This window comes from Podarcis gaigeae (genome assembly GCF_964106915.1).
Source record: "Podarcis gaigeae genome assembly, chromosome: 4".
NCBI classification, from domain to species: domain Eukaryota; kingdom Metazoa; phylum Chordata; class Lepidosauria; order Squamata; family Lacertidae; genus Podarcis; species Podarcis gaigeae.
Genome location: NC_139677.1, coordinates 35,083,562 through 35,107,585, shown reverse-complemented (window position 1 = coordinate 35,107,585; position 24,024 = coordinate 35,083,562). Strand labels below are relative to the sequence as shown.

The 24,024-nt window shown below is 42.0% G+C and overlaps 1 protein-coding gene and 1 long non-coding RNA gene across 2 annotated transcripts in view; one reads left to right on the top strand and one right to left on the bottom strand.

Moving 5' to 3' along the window:
* GABRG3 (gamma-aminobutyric acid type A receptor subunit gamma3) overlaps positions 1–24,024 on the bottom strand; it is a 302,573-nt gene that overhangs the window by 86,802 nt on the left and 191,747 nt on the right. The gene's annotated exons all lie outside the window — the stretch shown is intronic.
* Positions 17,945–22,595, top strand: LOC310842594. The gene is made up of 3 exons (XR_014563254.1): positions 17,945–17,999; positions 21,512–21,637; positions 22,117–22,595. It is a non-coding gene; the product is annotated as an uncharacterized lncRNA (long non-coding RNA).

The window sequence follows — 24,024 nt, the reverse complement described above, 5'->3', positions numbered from 1 at the left end:
GGTTAAGAACTTTGCTTCAGGATGAGAACAGAAATCGTGCTCCGGCTGTGCGGCAGCAGCAGGAGGTCCCATTAGCTGAAGTGGTGCTTCAGGTTAAGAACAGTTTCAGGTTAAGTACGGACCTCCGGGACAAATTAAGTACTTAAGCTGAGGTACCACTGTACTAGAAAAATGCCTGGGATACCTTTTGCCCTAAATGCCTTCAAAAGTTCACTATTTTTGATTCTACTAGTGACTCATATTTAAGCAGATTATTAGAACAATATTGACTTGGATGGATGGAGACTTCCAGTTCGGACACTTCCTGCTCTCTTCTCTACAGCAGTCCTCTGTACATCATCACCATGGTTACAGACACCCCCCCCCCAATACACGAAATGTGACATGGGGCTGCAACTGTGTGTCTGTGTAGGAGTAGAGGCTATAACAATTTGCAACAGCTTCAGTTTTTGGTGACTGGTAATACAAATGAGCTATGAGCAATATGATTCTACAGAATTAAGCTTTTGATAATATTTAGGGATTAAGATAATCCTTGCCACCTGCCAAAGATGGGGAGGGGTTTGTCTTCAAAATGAGACTTTTGTTGATCATTAAAGAAATAAGCTGATTTGCAAAGATCTTACACCAGTCTACTGAGAGTCCCTTCCACTGTGAGCTTTCTTGTTCTTAAGATGGTTAATAGTTTTCTTTCTCTCTTCTATTTGAAAATGAGTGTAGTTTCCAATCTCTCTATGTTCTCCACAGACAACTTTGTAATGGGCAATCTTTCAAAAATCAATTAATCTTACCAAATTCAAGCTGCGCAGAACTATCTAAAGTCTGATATATATCAACTACAAGCTAGTTTGTTATATCTTCAAAGATTGAGGCATAATTAGCCACTTCTTTAAGAACTTTCTTTTCGTTCACCCAAATGTGGCCTGCCTTATTTTCAGTTTTGAAACATTTTCATTTTTTAAATGTTCACCGTCCAGTTTTTCCTGTCAAGGTTTTAACTATTCTGAGTCTTCATTTTGCAAGTATGATGTTTTATTGTCTGGTGTTTTATGGTGGGTATATTCTGCAACTTCTTATCGACACAATAATAATGCTTTAGCACTGGGTTTATTCTGCATTAGTTTGTTCTACCATGCTTCCTCAATATTACCACATTATTTCTGTCCACAGGGGCTTTAGCATAGCACAAGGAAGCAGAACAATTGGGATAGACACGGTTATGGGGTCTCAACAGGAAATTATGGGACAAGCACTGATTGGAAATGAATACCATTTGGCCTGCAAAGGTTTTAAGGCCTTAAAACCTTTGCAGGCCAAATGGTATTGAAAGTGGGGTTACGTATGACTGTCCCAATTGTATCATGAGCACAAATAATCATGAATGCATAATAATAAGGCTGCTTGGCTGTCATGCAAACCTTGTGCTCCCATCCACTCTCTGCAGATTAAAACCCAGCTCATACTTCCTGTGGGATCGGGGCGCGGGGGGGGGGGGAGAGAATCATCAATTAACTTTGGAATTTGAGGGAACGTAAATTCTTCTTGCAAGAGACATTTATTCTGGTGCCATTGCTTTCTAGTCAAGAAGAACAATAGTACCTAACCAATGACACCTAACCATGGAGAATGGTTAGAAAAGATTTGTACAATCACATATCCGTAGGATTCAAGAGGTATGGAATAAAATGTATGACCTGATATAATAGGGTTCTAATGGGATTTAATGGGGTCATATGTTAATGAATGTATATTATTCTAAAAACCTAATCTAAAGTTTTTAGCAGGGGTCTTAGAATGCAGGCTTGTGACTTAATAATGAATTACACTGTTTACATTGTCTCCCGGGGTGCCAACCTGAATAAAATGGGGGGGGGCAGGTAAGCCCCACACCTACATAGTCAATCACCTGATGCTGTGCATGCATACCATTTGAATGGCAATGTCCATTAACCTTGGGGGGGGGCCTCACCCCCTCAAATATTTTATCCGGGGGGCAAAGACCCCTCAGCCCCTTGGAGTTGGCTCCTATGTTCCCTCCACTCAAACTCAGGAAAATCCTGCAGCCCTTTTTTCATTTCTGAGAAAGAAACAGGGATACATATTAACACATGCATATAACTTTGTCATTCTATATTATATTGATACTTTTATCACTTTATCATTGATACCTTCCCCCTTGGATAAATTGTGATAAACGTATTCTAAATAAATTATTACCCTCGTTTTCTTTCTTCTGCCCAATAGAGAAAACCCCTCATTTGGTTCAATTTTTTTGGCTCAAATATTCATCTTTCTTTTTCTCCTAACGAGTTTCTTTGTAACAGACTCAAATCCCCTTTTTATTTCTTAAGCTTATTCTTATTCTTTTTTTCTTTTGTCATAGCTATTCAAGTCCTGCTCATTAATTGAAATTGTTTTAATTAAAAGAAGAGAGAGAAAGAGAGAGAGAGAGAGAGAGAGAGAGAGAGAGAGTTGCAAATATTTTAATTATTAGCTTCTGCCTCTTGTTCTGGATTATCCTCTTGATCACCTTTAAATGAGTATGTTTGTGTTGCTCTTGTCTCTCTAATGCTTCTGCCAACTGTCAGGCTTCAGCAGTCTTTACTTGTCCTCATTCTTTCCCCCAAACCCCCACGTTTTAGGCCTTGGCCTTAGGTGCCTGGCTAAACCTCAGCTATTAGAAATCAGGCAGACGCTATCCCTGCTAATTTGCAGACACCAGGTTAAAACAGTTCTGTTTCAGGAACCTTTGCACTACAAATGTTGTCCTAATGTTCTGCTCTCTGATGTTTTCATCAAAGTTGTGATTTTATCTATATCTATATCTACTATATCTACTATATCTATATTATCTATATCTACTATATCTATATCTAATCTATATGTGTATCTGTAACTGTATCTATATCTATATATACTAGGTTTTATTCCCCCCCCCTAAGCAAATTTAAGACTTGTGGGGGAAAGCAGGGTATGCAAGTATTAAATAAATAAAATTTCAGAAAGCTTTCAGTTGAATGATGGGGTCATTTTTATATTTATATGTCTTCATTCTGGTTGAGCCACTTCTACATCAAACATGTCCCACCAGTCTCACAGCTTCATGCTCTGACACCGGGGGTGGAGAGCAGGCGGGAGCGGGGCTGGTGCGCGTCCTGGGGATGTGGTGCGCCGCCTGTGGGGATGTGGTGCCCAGCATAGGGAGAGGGCAGCTGCAAAGACACCCCACTGGGATCATGGTACCAGGGGCAGTTTGTTTCCCCTGCCCCCCTCTTACTTTGCCAGTGCGCCGCACTCTCCCTTCTGTTCTTGATTCAGGACTGATGGAAAGAGCTTCTGTGAGTGCGAGTGACTGTGGATGCAATTTTTGGCTTTTGATGTTTGAGGTGTACAGTGGTTCCTCGGGTTACATACGCTTCAGGTTACATATGCTTCAGGTTACATACGCTTCAGGTTACAGACTCCGCCAACCCAGAAATAGTGCTTCAGGTTAAGAACTTTGCCTCAGGATGAGAACAGAAATTGTGCTCCGGCGGTGCAGCAGCAGCAGGAGGCCCTATTAGCTAAAGTGGTGCTTCAGGTTAAGAACAGTTTCAGGTTAAGAACGGACCTCCGGAATGAATTAAATACTTAACCCGAGTTACCACTGTATATTTTTAGGAACCACCTTATTTTTGTAATTTTAAGTTGTTTGGATGATTAATACTATTGTGTAATATTGTGTTCTAATATTAATGTTGTGTTTTAATTGTTGTAACCCACCCTCAGACCTTAAAGTGAAGGATAGGTAACTAGTAATCACAATCACATGCACTTTTTTTCTTTCTATAAATTGCAGATGTTCAAGGAAATAAGCAGCTATCTTATTTTTAAAAGACATCTGAAGGCAGCCCTGTTTAGGGAAGTTTTTAATATTTAATGCTGTATTGTTTTTAACACTCGATTGGGAGCCACCCAGAGTGGCTGGGGAAACTCAGTCGGATGGGCGGAGTATAAATAATAAATAATAATAATGATAATAATAATAATAATAATAATAATAATAATAATAATAATTACTACTACTACTACTACTATTGGGAAAGGGACATATAATTCTTTCTCTGCCATGCTCTTCACCAAAAGTGCCCCTCCTAAGCTTCTATTTGCATTTAAAGGGAACCTCCCATCAGTGCCAGTAAATAAATAAAATTTCCATAGATCACAACATCTTAATTATAGAGGCTTCACAAACATTTTAAAAGATAGGGGAGGTGCCTTAGAGTCCATTCACTGTATTATGTTAAAGTATCTTTTATAAATTAAATAGATAAAAAGTAAAAAGGTAAAGGACCCCTGGACGGTTAAGTCCTGTCAAAGGCAACTATGGGGTTGCAGCACTCATCTTGCTTTCAGGCCTTGGGAGCTGGCATTTGCCCACAGACAGCTCCCGGCTCATGTGACCAGCAGGACTAAACCGCTTCTTGCACAACGGAACACTGTGACAGAAACCAGAGCACACAGAAATGCCGTTCACCTTCCCGCTGGAGCGGTACCTATTTATCTACTTGCACTGGTGTGCTTTCGAACTGCTAGGTTGGCAGGAACTGGGACAGAGCAACAGGAGCTCACCCTATCGCAGGGATTCAAACAGCTGACCTTCTTACACACTACAGGAAACAATGGAACTATTTGTTGGAAAATGAAAGGAACATGATGCAATGCTTTGCTCCATGAACAACAAGCCTCTGCAGAGACACTAGAAACTTTTGGAAAAAGAACATTTCTGTGGGAGAACAGAGAAATAAAAAGGAGGAGAATGATTGACAAGAACAAGGAAATAACAAGAACTGGACAGAACTGGGGGAACATTTGGGATATTCAGGTTTGACAAGCTTATGGATACAAAATTGGAGTTTTTACTCCTGGATATAAAAACCTGGATAGAAGAAATGGGCCCTTATTTGATAGACTCCTTCTATGATTGGACATCCGTAATTAAAGACTGGCAAAGAACCTGAGGGACATAGTGTAATGTGGGAACTCCAGGAAGATATTAGAAGTGGAGGGATAGGTGAAACGCAAAGGGGAAAGAGGGGAGGGAAAATTGGAATCCAAAGGCTGTAAAATTATTATTCATATTTATCTTATTTCCATCTGTACTATGTTTGAAAGGGGGAAACTCGTTGAAGGGTATAGATCGATCTTAAGGGATGGGAATTTGGATAAATTGGGTTATTGATGAAGAGTGTAATTTGGGGATAAGAACTTGTTGAATTTAATTGCTTATTTGGAAGATTTGGAACACAAGAGGGGGTAGGGAGGGGAAGTCCTAGTTATTGGCAAAAAGTTTATAGATTGGATTTAATTTGTTTTGATTTGTTTTAATTTGGAAAACCTTAATAAAAATTATTAAAAACAAAAACAAAAACAAACAGCTGACCTTCTGATTGGCAAGCCCAGGAGGCTCAGTGGTTTAGACCACAGCGCCACTCTTAAAAATATAACAAGATCGAACATAACATAACAAGATCGAACCAGTGACATCCTTCTTCAGGACCTGTTTAACTATCTAAATGTATCACCCATTCAACTTTAATCTTGCTCCCAGAAGATCTGAGAGAAACCTGATCTTGCCTTTCACACTATTAAAAGAGCACTGAGAGTCATGAATCATGGTGATACATTGCTGATTAAGTTAAGTGAAAATTATTTTTCTCACTTGTTAAAATGCATTTGCCCCAAGGTGAATGAAGAGCACGTCAGTCTCCCTATTTTTCCGGGGGGGGGGAGGGGGGATTGCTGCATTTCTCCTAGCTGTATAGAAATCAAGAGGGAAGTTTTCTTCCCCTATGCCCCCCTATGCAATTAGTGCATTCATTTCTATCAGGGCTCATGTGGAAAAAGGATACCACCAAGAATGCCAAAGGAATAAATTAAGAGGAGGAAATAATTTTTTAATAGCCTTACCACCAAATTTTGCCTAAAGTGAAATTTGAGGGAAATTTGAATTTCTCTGCTCTGGTGAAAATATCAGTAGACTAGGGTTGCTATACATCCAGAATTAAACTAAAATGTCTGGGGAAATTCAGATGTCTGGCAACCCATGTTGGCAGTGTCATTTTGGGTGATTTTCCTAAAAAAAAATCTCAAAAACTTCATTTTGCCAAAAAGCTCATAAAAAAGAAGCTCAACAACCTTGGGGGGGGGGAATTATAAATAAATATGGCAACCCTACAGCAGACATTTCAAGGGACCCTAAAAATGTAGGAAGCATGTTGATGGATTTTGCTTTTTAGCACTACATAGCCTGGGGACCCAATTGGAAGAACTCTGCTACACACTCCATACTGAATGCTTGGAGTAATTTCTTACTTGTGTGTTTGCTATACCAATTAATATTCATTAATCAGCAACAATCTCAAAAAGCAATTAAGGAGTGATGTTGACACTTGGGAGTATTTGACTACAGTATGTCATCCTGCTCAATTAGTACAGTGCTGGTTATGGAACAAGGTTCTGATTTTAATAGTTATTCTGGGGTGGGATGATGTGAAGGGTTTTTGTTTCTTTTAAAAAATGGCAATTTAGGCTACAGGAATGCAAATAGCCTCCAAGAAAAAAATGCAAATGTGTGTATTTGTTTTAAAAACGGCAGACACACGAGAGCATCAAACAACTTGCCGGATGCCTCGGGCCACACAAAGAATGCAGGATACAAGCAAGCAATGATGTGTCAGCTGTCAACGGCATTGCAGCATATATAGCGCCATAGGCTTGCCATATGCAAGCTGTGATTCTGAAACATTTAATCATGTCTAAATAAATTTAATGAGCTGGAAAAATGGCCTGATAGCTTTAAAAACATCTAATGGCACTGAAAGCTACTCAATTACAATGCTATTACTGTTTTTCCAATCATTGTGCATTGTCCTATCATCTGTACGCGTCATAGGAGTACTTTCAGTTTTGCTGAAACTCTTTAAGTAAATAAATAGTAATACAGTGGTACCTCTGGTTACATACTTAATTCATTCCAGAGGTCCGTTCTTAACCTGAAACTGTTCTTAACCTGAAGCACCACTTTAGCTAATGGGCCTCCCACTGCTGCCGTGCCGCCACCGCTGCTGCTGTGCAATTTCTGTTCTCATCCTGAAGCAAAGTTCTTAACCCGAGGTACTATTTCTGGGTTAGCGGAGTCTGTAACCTGAAGCTTACGTAACCCGAGGTACCACTGTACGTTTGTGTTTCTACAGAATAATGTGGCCACTTCACACACCCTCTGTAGATATGGTAGGATATGTGCCATCCCTTAGTTTGCATGTAATGCAATGTGTAACACGGGCAGCCTGGATGCCCAGCTTTTGCACCCAGAGGATGTGTCTGGATTTTCACCTTCTGAAATATGGCAACCTTACTACAGAGCAACCTAGAACTAGTTGAAAATATATATCAAAGCCTCGATCCTGCCTGAAAGGAGGAAACAGATGTATGTTGTTCCACAATCTAACTCGGACAGAAGCCATCACTGAAGAAATGACATCAATCAACCAAGAATCACATGCATAGCTCAGCCAGCTTTCAGTCAAGTTGTCTTCCCTGAGGAGCTACCCAGTTGCAACAGCTGAGCCCTGCCTTGCTATATGATGGCTTTCCTAGAGGTTGTTTTCTTGCTCACACCTGGTAGCTTCTAGTGGGCCAAATATGGCTTATTCCCTAAATGAGCACTCTATTAATTGCAAGCTTGTTCTCTAACACTTTGTCTTTTCAAAAGCCACCATCTGCTGTTTATTCTTCATCCCAGTTGTGTTTTCTGCAGCTTTGATTTCTGATCCGTCATCACTTTCCTGGGCGAGTCTTCATGCCTTCTGCTCTGCTCTGACTTCCCTTTTGCATCCCAGCTGTAACACTTGTTTCCACTTCTTCCCCATCCCAGCTTGGCTCCAGACCATAAGCCAATCACAAATGGCCTTCCTAGCTCTAAACATTTGTTTTGGTTCTAGCAGCATATCTCCCAGTTCTTTATATAAGATGGGAAGAGTAAATCACAAAGACTCCTTGGGTCAGCAGCTGGGTTTTTTGGGGGGAGGAACACTGGGTACATTCAGACATGGGAATTACTACGTTAGTTTTCCTGATTATAATGTTAGCACTTCTATCCCAGAGCCTTTTAAATTGTATTATCTGCTCTGTTGTGGAACTGTGGCTTTGTAATCGATATACTACCCTCTAAATGTTGTGTCTGCTGCCCCTTGCTAAATTTTACAGGACACGAAAGAACTACATGCTGGAATGCCACCTCAAATTTCACCAGCGCAAAGCTCCTGTGATTTTCTGGGTTGCAAATGGATTTTTTTCTGGAAGCAAACATGGAATTGGGTGCTAAACTTCCTCTAGATTCTGTGAGTTTTCCACAAATGGCTTTTCCACTGTGTGAAAGATCACATAAAAGGTGGAAATTATTAGGTGAGGAAACAAATAAAGTGCTCTCTGAATGCAACTTTGGTGAAGTGATGGAGGGATAATGGACTAGCACTTCAACACCACTCCCATTCGACTGACTTGTCAGTAAATATCAGTGAATTTGGCCTGGAGCCTCCAGCAATTGACTCATAGTATATATTATAGACCATTCACTTAAAAAAATTCACAAAGACAGGCAAGGTCTCTTAGAGAATGAAGTTGCGGTGGGGAGTTATAAAAAAAGGATTTTGAAAATCAGCCCTACTAACGCATACCTCCCCCCCCAAAAAAAACCCCCACAACTTTTAGACACCCTGAAGTAACAACAGTATTATTCTGAACTATTATTTAGCAAGGGACCATAGCTCAGTGGTGGAGTACATGCATAAAGTCGCCCAACTCCAGCCAAAGTAGACCGCTTAGCTGAATGGACAGTTTAACCTGGTAGAAGACAACAATGCCAAAAAAGGAGAGAGAGAGAGAGAGAGAGAGAGAGAGAGAGAGAGAGAGAGAAGGAGGGAGGGAGAGGGATACACAAAATTGATATAGGACGGGCTTTAGAGATGGATGGATCTGTCAATTTGGGATCTTCCAGTTTCTCATTTTTCCAATCTTAAACTCAGTTCTCCACCTATCTGTAACAATTTGCAATTTTTTAAAAATGAAAATTCACCAGTATTTTGTTGCTAACTTCTCTAATAACCATAATTTTATCTGCAGGTGGGTTTTTAAATTTTACACAATTTTTTTTGCAAGCAATTTCCCCTAATATAATGCATTTTTTGTGAACATTGGTAGGAGGACTGCACTGAAAAATCTAGATATTTTAAGGATGCCTCTATTTCAGTTTACACATTGAGTGGGAGTCACTGAATGAACCATGTCAGTGGAGGCCATGCACAAAGGCTTCTGCGTGTGCAATGGGATTTCCCCCTCTCTCCTCCCCATGCCCCCTGAAATTGGCTGGGGTGTGTGCATGTTGAAAGAACCCCCCTAAACAGTATGTAAGACAGGTGAGGGGGATTGTTCCACCTGGTGAGCTGATATGCTTGCACAGACAGAGTGCTCAAAGTAGTGAGACATTGAATTCCACCCACTGTTTTGGAAAGTGCAAAATTCAGAGATTTTCCTTTAAGTGAAAACTCGGCTGATTATTCACCACAATTCCTATGTGGCACACACAGTTCTGTCCTCAGCAGAATGGGAGAACCATAGGCTCAGAAGAAATGGTGGGTTGGGGAGGGGAATGCCATCACTGCCCTTCCACAAACCCCCGAGGCACCCACTTCATTCTTCCTAATGGTCTACTTGGTCCTGCATGATGGTCTTCAACAAGCTTCCAGCTCAACAGACCTTAATTTTAAGATTTCTCTACTGCACATAAATTGACATGCAACATCCACTCTATGGTGCTAATAATACGGAGTTTTCCTGTAAACTAGAGATAGTGACATTGAGCGGTGAAAGTCACTGTGAATATGTAAAGAGCAGTCACAGCAGAAACTTGACATTCTTAAATTGCAATGTTTCCAATACATAGGAAAGTTCATATTTCCTTCCTAAAATGTGATAATGCAATGTTGACTCTGTGCCAAATGGCTCTAAGCACTTCTGTCATTCAGTCAGCAAGGCTGAATATGGCTACAGTCTGCTTTGTGTAGTAAAGCCTGACAAATCAAGATGTTTCACTTCATCATCATTAATATTTTGTGTGTCCACATTAGGAGGGTTACACAAAATAGGTTATTTTTTTCTCTGAAATATTTTGAGAAGCCTCTAAATACTTGGACTGGGTGATGACGACTTTGTAGGTAGGGATTCTATTTGGAAGGAAAGCTATACACCAAGGGTCAGCAAACTTTTTCAGCAGGGGGCTGGTCCACTGTCCCTCAGACCTTGTGGGGAGCCGGACTATATTTTTTGGGGAAAATTGAACAAATTCCTATGCCCCACAAATAACCCAGAGATACATTTTAAATAAAAAGGACACAATCTGCTCATGTAAAAACACACTGATTTTAATGTCCGTGTGCTGGACTTAGAAGGCGATTGGGCCGGATTCGGCCCCCGGGCCTTAGTTTGCCTACCCATGCTATACACTGTATAGTATACAATGATCATTTTATTGCTCTGTGTGGCGTTTGCCCTCCTAGGTGTGTGACATCATACTGGGTTCATAAGGAAAGGGTTAACTAATTGTAAAATGACTAACCAATGGGAACCCAAGGGGAGGAGTTAGAGTTAGGGTGGTCAGTCTGGAGTTAGAGAAGAGTCAGAGAGGATAAGTCTGTGGGTTGGGCTAGTCTGATGTGAGAGAGTGAGAGAATCTGTTAAGAGGAGTCAGTCAAACAGTTGATATAATCAATCAGAAGGTATTAGAAAGGTATAAGCCGGTAAAGAAACTAAAATTAAGAAACTGACAGGAATATTATCTGAGAAACCATAAACTTGTTAATGCTTATAAAATAAACTTGTTTATTTGATTCAATTTTAACAACTGTCTGGACTCAGAGTTTTACCTGAGAGTAACGGGTTGGTGGCAGGGGGAAGCGAGCACAGTGGTGGCACAGGGATCAATAGACCGTTAAACGTCCGGGGACCCTGTGTGATCGCCACACTCTGTTTCCCTTTTTTTGCCTTTAAGATAACATAGAATAGAATAAAAATAATAGAAATTCAGAGTTGGAAGGGACCCTGAGGGTCATCATGTCCAACCCCCTGCAATTACTTTCGATTCAAAATATTGTAAACTGCTTTGGTTTTTTTTAAAAAAACAATCAAGTGATATATAAATATTATGAACGAAAGAAATACAATGTTGTGTGACAGAGAGACCAAGTTGCATTTACACTTGTAGATCCCCATCTCCCCAATAGGAGGGATGTATCCTTGTTTTACTGTGTCCACTATGACAACAATGTCCATCATGACAAAGGATGATTTCAGCATTTCAGCAATTTAATAGCTTGATGGCTCGGGCGATTATTTTAGCTTTTAGTGCCCACCTTATCTGTCTCCAGGTTCATCTTTGCAAGGGCTTTCTCTGCCAAATTGCCTTGCTCTTCTACCAACAACTGTCAAAGTTATCAGAATCTGACAGTTTCCTGGATAAGCCAGCAAGACAAAGCAGTAGTTATAGGTGCTCTGCTTCTTGAAGTCCAGGTAGAATTACTGGCCACTGTCCAAAAGAGTCACACAAGTCAGGCAGGGGAAATGCACAGCCAGAGGTCTTTTCAAAGGTGTTTTTTATTCTCCAGCAGACCACCTGGATGAGCAGGCAGGCTGGTTTTAAATAGAACAGTGACTTGGCTGCTCTACTGGGTGATCAGCTACAACGGGGCAGTGGGGAATCACAATGCCTCCGACTGCAGACATGATTCTTCTCTGCCTTTACAATGACGTGCCTAAAATTGCACCTTACCTGCAGGTCATTCGCCAAGGAAGACCCTGGTGGTTGCTTTTATAGTGGCTATTTTTGTTTTTATGGAAGGGGAGTCAGGAGACTGAGTCGATCTACAGCTACCAGAATAAACCGCCCTTTGTGGAGACCTCCTATATGGACAGTGTGTTTCTGTTGTTTATACGGCAGAAGCTGGTTGCATTTATTTAATCTAAAGACTTATACAGTGGTACCTCAGGTTAAGTACTTAATTCGTTCTGGAGGTCCGTTCTTAACCTGAAACTGTTCTTAACCTGAAGCACCACTTTAGCTAATGGGGCCTCCTGCTGCTGCTGCACTGCCGGAGCATGATTTCTGTTCTCATCCTGAAACAAAGTTCTTAACCTAAGGTAAAATTTCTGGGTTAGCGGAGTCTGTAACCTGAAGCGTCTGTAACCTGAAGCGTATGTAACCTCAGGTACCACTGTACTGTTTTGGGAGGGCTCCTTTTCAGGATGCCTGCCAGCCAGTCAGTTATACCTTTCTCCAGGGCACCTCAATCTATCCCACTTTCCCCCACTTTTCTATTTCTCTCCTCCTTGACAAGACACTTGTACTGTGTAATCACAGAGTTTTCTGTATTGGTGGACTGTTGCTCCTACATTTCACCCCATAAATTTATGCCACTTCCAAATCCTAAGGAAAGGGGAGATCAATCCATAAGGAAAGCAGGAATGCTTGCACTAATGGAACAATCTCCTTAATCTTATGTCGAATTCCACCCTTTGGCCTTCCTCAAGTCCACTGACACCTCTCTTGTTCCTTTGGCTACAGTCTGTCGACACTCATCAGCTCAGTTTACTCTTAGAGGGAATAGTAGTTTAACATGCTAAAATATGAAGCTGTCTTTGAGTGGTTCTCTAATTGACACTTCCCATTGCCATCATTTATAATTTACTTCCCAATTAGGCATATAAAGTGTTCTACCTATACATTAAGCACAAGCTAGGCAGGCTGCTGCTGTGCTATCCAGTCTTCATTTAGTAGCAGTTTCCACTCTGATTCTAAATGCAATACGTGGAAATAAATGTAACTAGTTCTGTAGGACAGAAGGCAACTGTGTATTTATGCGGGGTGGGGTGGGGTGGAGAGACACACACAATTGTTGCATGTTTACAGATGCAACACAACAGCTTTTAAACAGGCTTTTACACCCATCAGCCCTTTATCCCCCATAAAGGCCACTATCTCCTGTATGGTGAATACACTAACCAGGTAACTCTATACATATGTGCTCAGATGAGAGTTCTATGGCAATTACTCCAGTGTAAATGTATATAGCACCACTGGGCTTCACATGGTCATCTGCTATTGCTTGTAGAGAGATTTTGAAATTAGGCAATCTGTCCCTCCCCAGGCAGCCTGCTGGGTGGGAAGGAAGACAGAGAGCGGGGGAATAGGGTGGCATAAAAAGAAATTCATATAATTCATATAAACCAGCTGCAGCTGCAAGAGCAAAATCCCCATGTCTTCTGCATTCAGTGGTATTTCAAACATGTCTAGGGGGAAATCCAGCGGCATCACTTAAAATCTTCCGAATGTCATTTCCATTATGCCTGTGTTACTTATCTTTTTTGTATTATTATTATTCTGAGGCCTCACTTTTAAACTTGCTTCACTTTCTATCTTTCAAATCCAGGACTAATAATCCATTCCACAGCTGAGCATACAGAGGTACAGGCTCACAGCTGAGTGCATGCAGACAGCCTGCTGCTGTGTACGACAGTCTGTCGACTGTGTACAGTTCCAACATGGTAAGAAGAATAGAAGAGGGCATATCACGGACATAAGATCAAAATACAGTGGTACCTCGGGTTAAGAACTTAATTCGTTCTGGAAGTCCATTCTTAACCTGAAACTGCTCTTAACCTGAGGTACCACTTTAGCTAATGGGACCTCCCGCTGCCACCGTGCGATTTCTGTTCTCATCCTGAAGCAAAGTTCTTAACCCAACATACTATTTCTGGGTTAGCGGAGTGTGTAACTTGAAGCGTCTGTAACCCGAGGTACCACTGTACCAGCTCTTTCTGGACCCCCCAAAGGGAATGATTTCCCCAGGTCTGCCCTCCATTTTGCTTCTATGAAGTTACTGATCATTTGATCAATCATGGTTGGAAGGGATCTATCATTTCCAATTTATCAACAGGCTTTGCTATTAAATATTTCTCTCTACTGAAGCCTTCCAATACCTTTCAGTATAAAGTACTTTGGGTATATATAGTTCTCAAAGTTCAAGTCAACCAAGACATAATCAGTTGACTGTTCCCTTGACTTATCAAAGCTTTTGTTGGGGAATGAGTTTGCCTTTATGGCTCTTTACTCCTGTTTGTCTCCTGCTTCTGGCAAATAATGCAATTCTATAAAAGCACCAACGTACTAAGTACATATTAACATTTTGCAATGCTTTTATTTCACATTCACCTTCCAGAGTCTTTTATTTTTATGAATACACTGTTCATAAGTATCTTGAACTGCCTAACATTTTATTTCCATCTATACAAGGAACCTGACTTTTAAAACACACACTAGTCAGTTATTAGGTGGTTAAATCTCACTCCAAAGGTAGCACTATTCCTGAGCACCTATTTAGTTAGAAGTCTCCAAGAACTGATTTGCATAATTAAAATGACAACAGCTATTTAATGGAAAGGAAAAATCAGAAGTGCATTTAGAGTGTGCTCCCCATTCTTCCTTTGAATTGCTGGCTTGCATCCAAGCCACAGTTGTGAAGGATATTCTTCTGCACCCACAAGGGAAGAATATTTTGGTCACCTGACACCACTGTGCTGTCAGATGATTGACACTTCATGTGAAAATGATCCATGGGATGGATGAGTTCAGGGGAAGGATTTTTCTTTTAATAAACCCACTGGTTAATGGAGCACAAAATTATGAGCAAAAATATGTAAAAAGGACACAGACCTAGAAATGCTCCAGTTACACAGACAACACCCAATAGTATGGAGTAGAAGGGGAGGGGAGGAGTACTAAGGGCCAATCAGGCCCCCCCCTAAAAAAGAAATCTACCTGGTCCCCCAAAAGAGCAAGTAGGAAAGCTCACACAGAAATGGGCAGAAGTGTAGGGGCCAAAAGAAAAAGAGGGAAGAGTGTGGGGCAGAGTCGACTTAAATAGCCTGGTCTCCTTCTCTTCCCCACTGGGCAAAGCACTCACATGCTATGTCACAGTCCTCCCCTGGAAGACCCAACTCTCATTTTCCTCTGGGGAGGAGGTTCTGGCAAACCAGCTTTTCCCTTCAAGATGGGGAATGGTATTCTCCCAGGGCAGGAAGTTCATGAATCCCACATCACAGACCTTCCAAGTGCCCCTGTTTTCCAGGACAGACTCGGATTTACAGAAGCCACCCTGGTTTCTGATTTGATCCCAGAATGTCCCTCTTGTTTTTAGGACATCCCTATTTTCATCAGAGAAATGTTGGAGGGTATGATCTCAGGGTTCTTAGCAAAACGAAATACAGAAAGCATGCAACAAATCCATGGTGCGACGGAACTTTCAATGTTATTTTTGTAGTCGGGGCTACTGCAGAAGCTGCACAGTAAACTTGGCGCAGGTCCGGAGGTGGCAAAGAAAAGACTGATTCTGGAGGAGCTTTGATGTACATTCCCACCCACACATTCTGATGGGGATCAGTTCTAATTAGAACATCACATGTAACCACCTGAAGTGTAGTGGAGAGTGAAGGAGATGCAAAATTTCATTTCCCAATGAATAATTTAATATTTGCAAGGCGTGCTTTAAAGGGGGGGAAGCCATGTAAGCAACAAATCTTCCCCAAAAACATACCAAAAAATGTGCCTTTTTATTCAAAATAGTTGAGTCAGAAAGATTGCCCTGGCAGCTGTTTTCATGGCAACCACTTTGGACATCAGCCATTAAATGAAGAAAAAGATGACCTGGAATAAACTCAAACATCCCGAGCATCTGGAAGATGAAAGGACAGGCTTCTGTACCTTTTCTTCCCTAGTCCTGTGAAATTTTGGGAAGTACTGTATGTGATGGCCTTAACACCTGAGGTTACTGCTTAGAATTCGTAAGGACCAGAAGCGGCTCATTCAATGGAATGGAGCTGCCACACTGGGTTTCTGGAAGGAGGGCTGCTATTGGTTACCAGGAGGGAGTGGGCGGCAAGGCAGCAAGCATATTGGCGCAGTGCAAATGTATTGGCAGATGGAGTAGATTGACTCTACTGGTGTGTTTGCACCACACTAATCTCCCCCTGCCTTGCCCCAACCATGCCAGTAGAGTACAGTGTGCCCCACCTAAGGATAAAACATTAACTATGGTTGGAGAAAGGGGACACAGGTGGCGTGTGGGTTAAACCACAGAGCCTAGGGCTTACTGATCAGATGGTCTATGGTTTGAATCCCCGCAACGAGGTGAGCTCCCGTTGCTCGGTCCCTGCTCCTGCCAACCTAGCAGTTCAAAAGCATGTCAAAGTGCAAGTGCTCTGGCGGGATGGTAAACGGCGTTTCTGTGCACTGCTCTGGTTCGCCAGAAGCGGCTTAGTCATGCTGGCCACATGATCTGGAAACTGTACGCCGGCTCCCTCGGCCAATAAAGCGAGATGAGTGCCGCAACCCCAAAGTCGGTCATGACTGGACCTAATGGTCAGGGGTCCCTTTACCCTTTCCTTTATGGTTGGAAAAAGGTCCTCCCTCCACTTTTATGTACCTTTCTTTCCAATGAAGGTGGTGGGAAATTTAGTGACCCCCCCCCCTTTGGAGGGAGTCCTTTAGTAAACATGCATTCATACAAAGAGGCCTAGTGGCTTTCTGACCACTCACCTCTTCCTTTTCAAACTCCCCGAGATGCTAGGAAGCATGCAAATGAAAGCTTATGTCAGGGGGTAGGGAAACTACAATTCCTATCATCCCTGGCATTTGGCCATGCTGGCTGGAGCTGGAGTCCAAGAACACCTGAAAGACCACAAGTTCTCCAAACCCTAGTTTATGATACATTTGTTTGTCTTGAGGCATTGTAGGACTCGTCGTACCATTTCTGTTTACTTTGAACACCAACTTGTCATCAAAATAACTGAAGGGGCAGGGAGGCAGCTTAGATGTGGCAGCTGAAAGGTGAAAATGGCTTGTCTGCTTCTTATTTATTTCTAGAGAATGTGGAGTTACTTTTCCTCAGATGCCAGTTTTCCTCTTTTGAATATGAGGTGGGCGTTTTGACAAGATTGTGACAGCCAAATCCTGAATTTATGTAATCTCTGACATTAATTTCTTCACAAATTTATGATGGGTTCCAAGATTTGCCTATCACCTGCTATCATCTGGGGCTGGTAGATTTACAGTTAATCAGAACCTGACATACATTAGACTTATTCAGAAACGCCTGCTGTAATTATCACCATGTTTTTCTTGCCTATCGTATATACTTGCTGATTGGGCCATGTTTCTTGCACCATCTGTTATTGCACAGGGGAGATAAAGGACACTTTCCCAAGTATTTTTTAATGGGAAAATCCATATTTCAGATCAGCATACAAATCAAGATTTCAACGAATATTGTATCACACTTGTTAATACATAATACCTATTTAATATCTCCACAGCACGGAAGGCTATGCATATATTTTGACTGGCTTTGATGAGCTATTCTGATGTCACAGTAAGACTTCCTGGGTAAAGATGTCGTAGATCGTTCTCAGGAATGACACTGAGGGCAGATTATTGATATGAAGTCTCTCTCTCTCTCTCTCTCTCTCTCTCTCTCTCTCTGTGTGTGTGTGTGTGTGTGTGTGTGTGTGTGAGAGAGAGAGAGAGAGAGAGAGAGAGAGAGAGAGAGAGAAAATGCCCTAGAGCTGCTGAAGGGGCTCTCAGTTGACGGATGCCAAGAGCCATCCCTTTGAAGTCTGTTCATATCACAACAATTTGCATCAACCATTTGCAAATGAACTTCAAAGGGGTTTTCTCTCAGCACCCATAGCAGATCAGTGTTGTCAGCCAGTGACCTTTCAAGTTGTCACCAAACATCATAATAACATGGTAGCCAGTCAAAGTTGGCCCGTGGGGGGGGGGGGGCGGCAGTGGGAAGGATATAGCCCATTGGCTAGTTCAAGGTTTCCACCTGTGATCTAGATGAAGTTGCTAGGTAAAAGTAAAGGGACCCCTGACCATTAGGTCCAGTCGTGGCCGACTCTGGGATTGTGATGCTCATCTCACTTTATTGGCCGAGGGAGCCGGCGTACAGCTTCCGGGTCATGCGGCCAGCATGACTTAGCCGCTTCTGGCGAATCAGAGCAGAGCATGGAAATGCCGTTTACCTTCCTGCCAGAGTGGTACCTATTTATCTACTTGCACTGGCGTGCTTTCGAACTGCTAGGTTGGCAGGAGTAGGGACCGAGCAACGGGAGCTCACCCCGTTGCGGGGATTTGAACTGCTGACCTTCTGATCAGCAAGTCCTAGGCTTTGTGGTTTAACCCACAGCGCCAACCGTGTCCCTTGATGGAGTTGCTAGGAAAGGTCAATAGGAGATCTGGAATGCAGTATCATCAGCTGACCACATCCATCTCTATTTCTCTGTTACCTGTGAGTTGGATTAGACATGATTATTCTCAGTCAGTGTCTGGATACAGTGATTGGCTGGAAGAAAGTGAATGAGCTGAGAATGAATCCTGTTAAGCTGGAGACTTTGTGAGCGAGTGGTTCCCAGGTCCAGATGTTAGAGTTGCTTACCAGTTCTGGACCAGGTTGCTCTCCCTCTGAAGGAGCAGGTATATAGTTGGGGGTGCTAGTAGACTCATCTTTTCCACTGGAAGCCCAGATAGCCTTCATGACATTTGTGCATTATCTACATTATTATTATTATTATTATTATTATTATTATTATTATTATTATTATACAAAAGGGCAGTGAGAATCTTTTGAAAGGCTCAGAATAGCAAATGTAGTTTTGCCTCCCCTCATGCAGCTTTAGAATTATGGAGTGCAACATTCCACCTGAATTCTTGGATGTGCTCAGTTCTATTTGCACTGCTGTTTGAAAGAAGCTACTGAGGAACCTGTGCCACCCTCAAGTTTGCAAGCAATATATTCCACTGAGATTGTACAATAGGATAACTGTAAAAGGTAAAGGTAAAGGGACCCCTGACCGTTAGGTCCAGTCATGACCGACTTTGGGGTTGCCACGCTCATCTCGCTTTATTGGCCGAGGGAGCCGGCGTACAGCTTCCGGGTCATGTGGCCAGCATGACTAAGCCGCTTCTGGCGAACCAGAGCAGCGCACGGAAATGCTGTTTACCTTCCCGCTGGAGCAGTACCTATTTATCTACTTGCACTTTGACATGCTTTTGAACTGCTAGGTTGGCCGGAACAAGGACTGAGCAATGGGAGCTCACCCCGTCGTGGGGATTCGAACCGCTGACCTTCTGATTGGCAAGTCCTAGGCTCTGTGGTTTAATCCACAGCGCCACCTGCATCCCCTGGAGAACTGTAGCATGTCCAAAATTCTCACGCCATTACACTGAAATCTGTTGGTAACAGTGTAATAGAACGTCTCAGACACTTCCAGTACGATTCAAAAAGGAACTACAGAAATAGATTGGCAGCCCATATGGTAAATATTCAAACAATCAAGGAGGGGGCGGGGAGTGAATTCAGACTTCTCAATCTGGACTAAAATATAAAAAAGTGTGATGAACCTATAGTTTAGGCTTTTTTTCCAACAAGCCAAACATATATGACCATCTGGATAGCCTGGGAGTCTCTATAATTATATTATGCTTATTCTACCATCTGTGATTTGCTATGTGCCCAGCCCACAGCAGCTAACACTATGTCAAAACAAATCCAATTGTTCTCTTTGGAATACTCTAGCTACTTTATGTGGCACATCCATTATTCTATATGTGGAGCTGTGGGGCTATTAACTATAAACTGAAAGATGGTAAGAGATAAATGGCAATAGACTTTCATTAAGAAGCTTTTCCGTAAGTAACCAAACACACACAACAGCAGATGCTTCTGAATGTCATGAGCCTTTAACTATCTCCCAGTGACACATCATAACTAACAACTAGGGGTAGGGGTGTGCATGTATTTGCTGAATTATGTACATTATCTGGCCATTATGCATAATCTCCAACAAACCTTGAGGAATGTGCAGATCTTGACTGCATTTTGTGTATTATACATAGTCCAACAAGACTTGGGAAGTACCTTCCCCAATAAACCCACAAAGCAGCTAAGCAGCAGATTTGGTCTGCTAAAATTGTCAGCACTGATCATGTATGCATTTCATCACAACCAAGGATTAGGAACTACCTGTACAGCTTCAGCTCATGCACATAGGTGCATTTCAAAGGGGAATTTGCTCACTCCATAGTGGCAGCAAATCCCTATTTAAGCTGAAACTTCTATTTAAACTAGGCTGCACTCTAGCAATGCTTCAAGAATACAGAGGTTCCATTCTATTTTCATTTGCCTAGAGATTCACATAAATTTACTCTAAGGTTTAGGGCAGGCACCCCCAAACTCGGCCATCCAGCTGTTTTGGGACTACAATTCCCATCATCCCTGACCACTGGTCCTGTTAGCTAGGGATGATGGGAGATGTAGTCAACAGCAGCTGGAGGGCCAGGTTTGGGGATGCCTGATTTAGGGTATATAGGCAAGTTATAATATTACTGAGGTGACAAGAGTGATCATTTGGGACAAAACTGAAATAACAGCGCTTCTACTATGTCTGGTTGATAGGGCTTTATTTGGAGTTCACACTTTTTTACTGGCCCATTGAAAGTGCTTTTTGGTTTTTGCCACTTCTTGTGTTCTCTGGCATTAGAAACAGATACACCTGGGATGCAGAAGTAAGACAGATCAGTGACTCTACCTTCATTGCTATCAGTTGATCTGAGTGAGGCTCCTAGAGATTACGCATATGAGACTTACAATGCAAAGTGAAGGTTAAGTAAAAGCAGTAGCTTCAATAAGATTTGATAAGGTGTGGAGTTACACACAATAAGAAAGTAGACTTCAAGTCATGTACTTTAGGGGAGAGATCTAAAATAAGACCATTTTACAATTCGGTAATACTCAAGAGGTGCTTCACCCGCCACAAACATTCTATCTGTTGAACAAATAACTTGATATTCCACTGAATGACTGATCCCATAAATGTCCTTACAATAGCTTTTAGATCCCTTCAAATCATTAATTGCGTATGAGCAGGTAGACTGTATATGTGCTATAACAATGGAAGCCTCAAAGCATTTTTAACCTAGAGGTGTGTGGGATACCAATTCAAAGGTTTCCTGATCCATAGGGTCAAGATCAATTAAGAGAGAGCTGTTGCCTTTTAACATACTTTAACAGCCTGTACTAGTCACGAACAGGTGTTTAAAGAGTAGTAAAAGATGCATATTTTTATACCTTGCCCATGGATGAAGCAAACTATACCCCCATGGTGCTTTTCAACATGTGAAGCATTTCCATTCATCCATGCAGAGAAAGGTATGAAGATCACTTGCACATAGTTTTGCACAAGTTTGCATTAGGATTTTTGTATACCCAGTACACACCAATATCCAGTAGACACTTTCCACCACTTTGCAGAATTTGAGGTGCTCATGAGATAGCAATGAGCAGGGCTTATATGTTGCCCCTAGGAATGGAAGCGTCTTCAGTATTGGAAGAGTGAGACTTTATAGAATCTGGGAGACAAGCCCTCTCTCTCCTGCACAGACTTCATCCATTCCATTTCACCGTGCAGCACAGCTCCTCTTTCAACACAGGTATTTAACAGGTAGCTTTCTCAACTGGTTATTTATCTTTATGGTATAGTATGGGTGTTTCAGTTTAATAGATTTTATCTCCCAAACCATCTGGTTGCCTAATGGACAAGATTATTGACATTTAGGAGGGGTGGCTGTAAGAAGCTCTAAGCCCATAATACAGAACAGAGTAAATAAATGAACACATAGCTCTCACATAGCTGTGAGAAAACACCTAGGGATGGAGATATAGATGATATAGATGATATGGATATATATATTCCAGATCAATTAAAGCAGGCAGGACAGTTTATACCTCTGGAAAAACGAAAGTTCCCCAATTTTTATCATTTAAACCTAATTTATATCCAAATATCAGACTCTGAAGAGAAACAACTGAAACCATGCAGATAGATATACGTAGCTTATGTCTTAATTAGACAATAGCATGGCTCAGAATTTTTCACTAGTGTCTGTACGCCCATCCTTCTTCCTCTCAGGTATCCAGGTGGTTTTTGTTCTATCCTAAATTAAATCCAACTACCTGAGTAAAATTTAATCAAGCCTCTCAAGCCAGGAGTTTGGATTCCTTTCAAGTGAGACTGCTAAAGATTCAAGCGTTATCCACTTTTCACAAGCAGATGAATGAAAACTGATAAAGTCTAATCTACTGCCACCTGGGATTTTCTTCAATCAACAAATGAAGTCCATCTGTATCTCTCCTCCAAATCATAATCTCTGCTAACAATCTCAAACCTGCTCTGCTTTCTAATTATTTTCCCAACAGCAAAATAAAACTACTAATATGATTGGTCACTCTTTCAGCCCTATATGCAGCAAATTAAAGGATTCAGAAAGGCTTTTACTACCCATGTCCCCAAACTGTCAACATCAGAACAAAAAGCCTCCCACCCTCAAGTGCAGGAATATTTCCCAATTTTGTACAGAATTGTTCTGAGGGTTTTAAAAAGCAACAACTATCAAGCAGTGTATAAAGTTTATGAAATAAATAAATCTCTATATCTATCTCTACATATTTACATCTATCTATCTCTATGGCTTTTTTTTCAGCCAGAACTCACCAGAACGCATCATAACAACAACAACAACAATAACAACAATAATAATATAATTTATTATTTATACCCCCTTCCATTGTGATAGGAATTTTGTTTACAACACCATCTAGTTGGGTTTCCCTAGCCACTCTGAAAGGCTCCCAACAGAATATCAAAAGCATGACAAAATATCAAACATTAAAAACTTCCCTAAACAGGGCTGCCTTCAGATGTCTTCTAAAAGTCAGATAATTGTTTATTTCCTTGACATTTGATAGGAGGGCTTTCCACAGGGCGGGCGCCACTACCGAGAAGGCCCTCTGCCTGGTTCCCTGTAACCACACTTCTCACAGTGAGGGAACTGCCAGAAGGCCCTTGGAGCTGGACCTCAGTGTCTGGGCTGAGCGATGGAGGTGGAGAAGCTCCTTCAGGTATACTGGGGCCCAGGCCATTTAGGGCTTTAAAGGTCAGCACCAACACTTTGAATTGTGCTCGGAAACATACTAGGAGCCAATGTAGGTCTTTCAGGACCAGTGTTGTATGGTCTCAGCAGCTACTCACAGTCACCAGCCTAACTCAGTTCTGGCACCTCTCAGGTGGGTGCCATTGTCATTTTAAGAGAACGAGGGAAGCATTCATTGTGAGTTCTGGCACCACTTTTTCTAGAAAAATTGCACTCTGTCATCTATCTGTTATCTAGCAGCCAGCACACAAAAGAGAAATTAAAGCCAGTCACCTGTAGGGGAGTTCCCTTAACCTTTTTTCACCCTCCATAAGAAACCCCAAAGGCTCACCTCTTCCATTGGTGGAGACCACCTGTCAATAGTAAAGGTAAAGGGACCCCTGACCATTAGGTCCAGTCGTGGCCGACTCTGGGGTTGCGGTGCTTATCTTACTTTATTGGCCGAGGGAGCCAGCGTACAGCTTCCGGGTCATGTGGCCAGCATGACTAAGCCGCTTCTAGTGAACCAGAGCAGCACACGGAAACGCAGTTTACCTTCCCGTCGGAGCGGTACCTATTTATCTACTTGCACTTTGACGTGCTTTCAAACTGCTAGGTGAGCAGGAGCAGGGACAGAGCAAAGGAAGCTCACCCCATCGTGGGGATTCGAACCGCAGACCTTCTGATCGGCAAGCCCTAGGCTCTGTGGTTTAACCCACAGCGCCACCCGGGTTCCTGTCAATAGTAGCTTCCAAATAAATATGCTTCCCAACTGGAAAGGAGCCAGAGGTATGGCAGATTCCCTACTCTGCAGGCGGGACTAGGTTGCCAAACTTTCCGACCCTTCCAATAGGCTGCTGTTATGTTGCAGCATCAGAAAATGTTCCGGGAGGGCAAGATAGTGTCCA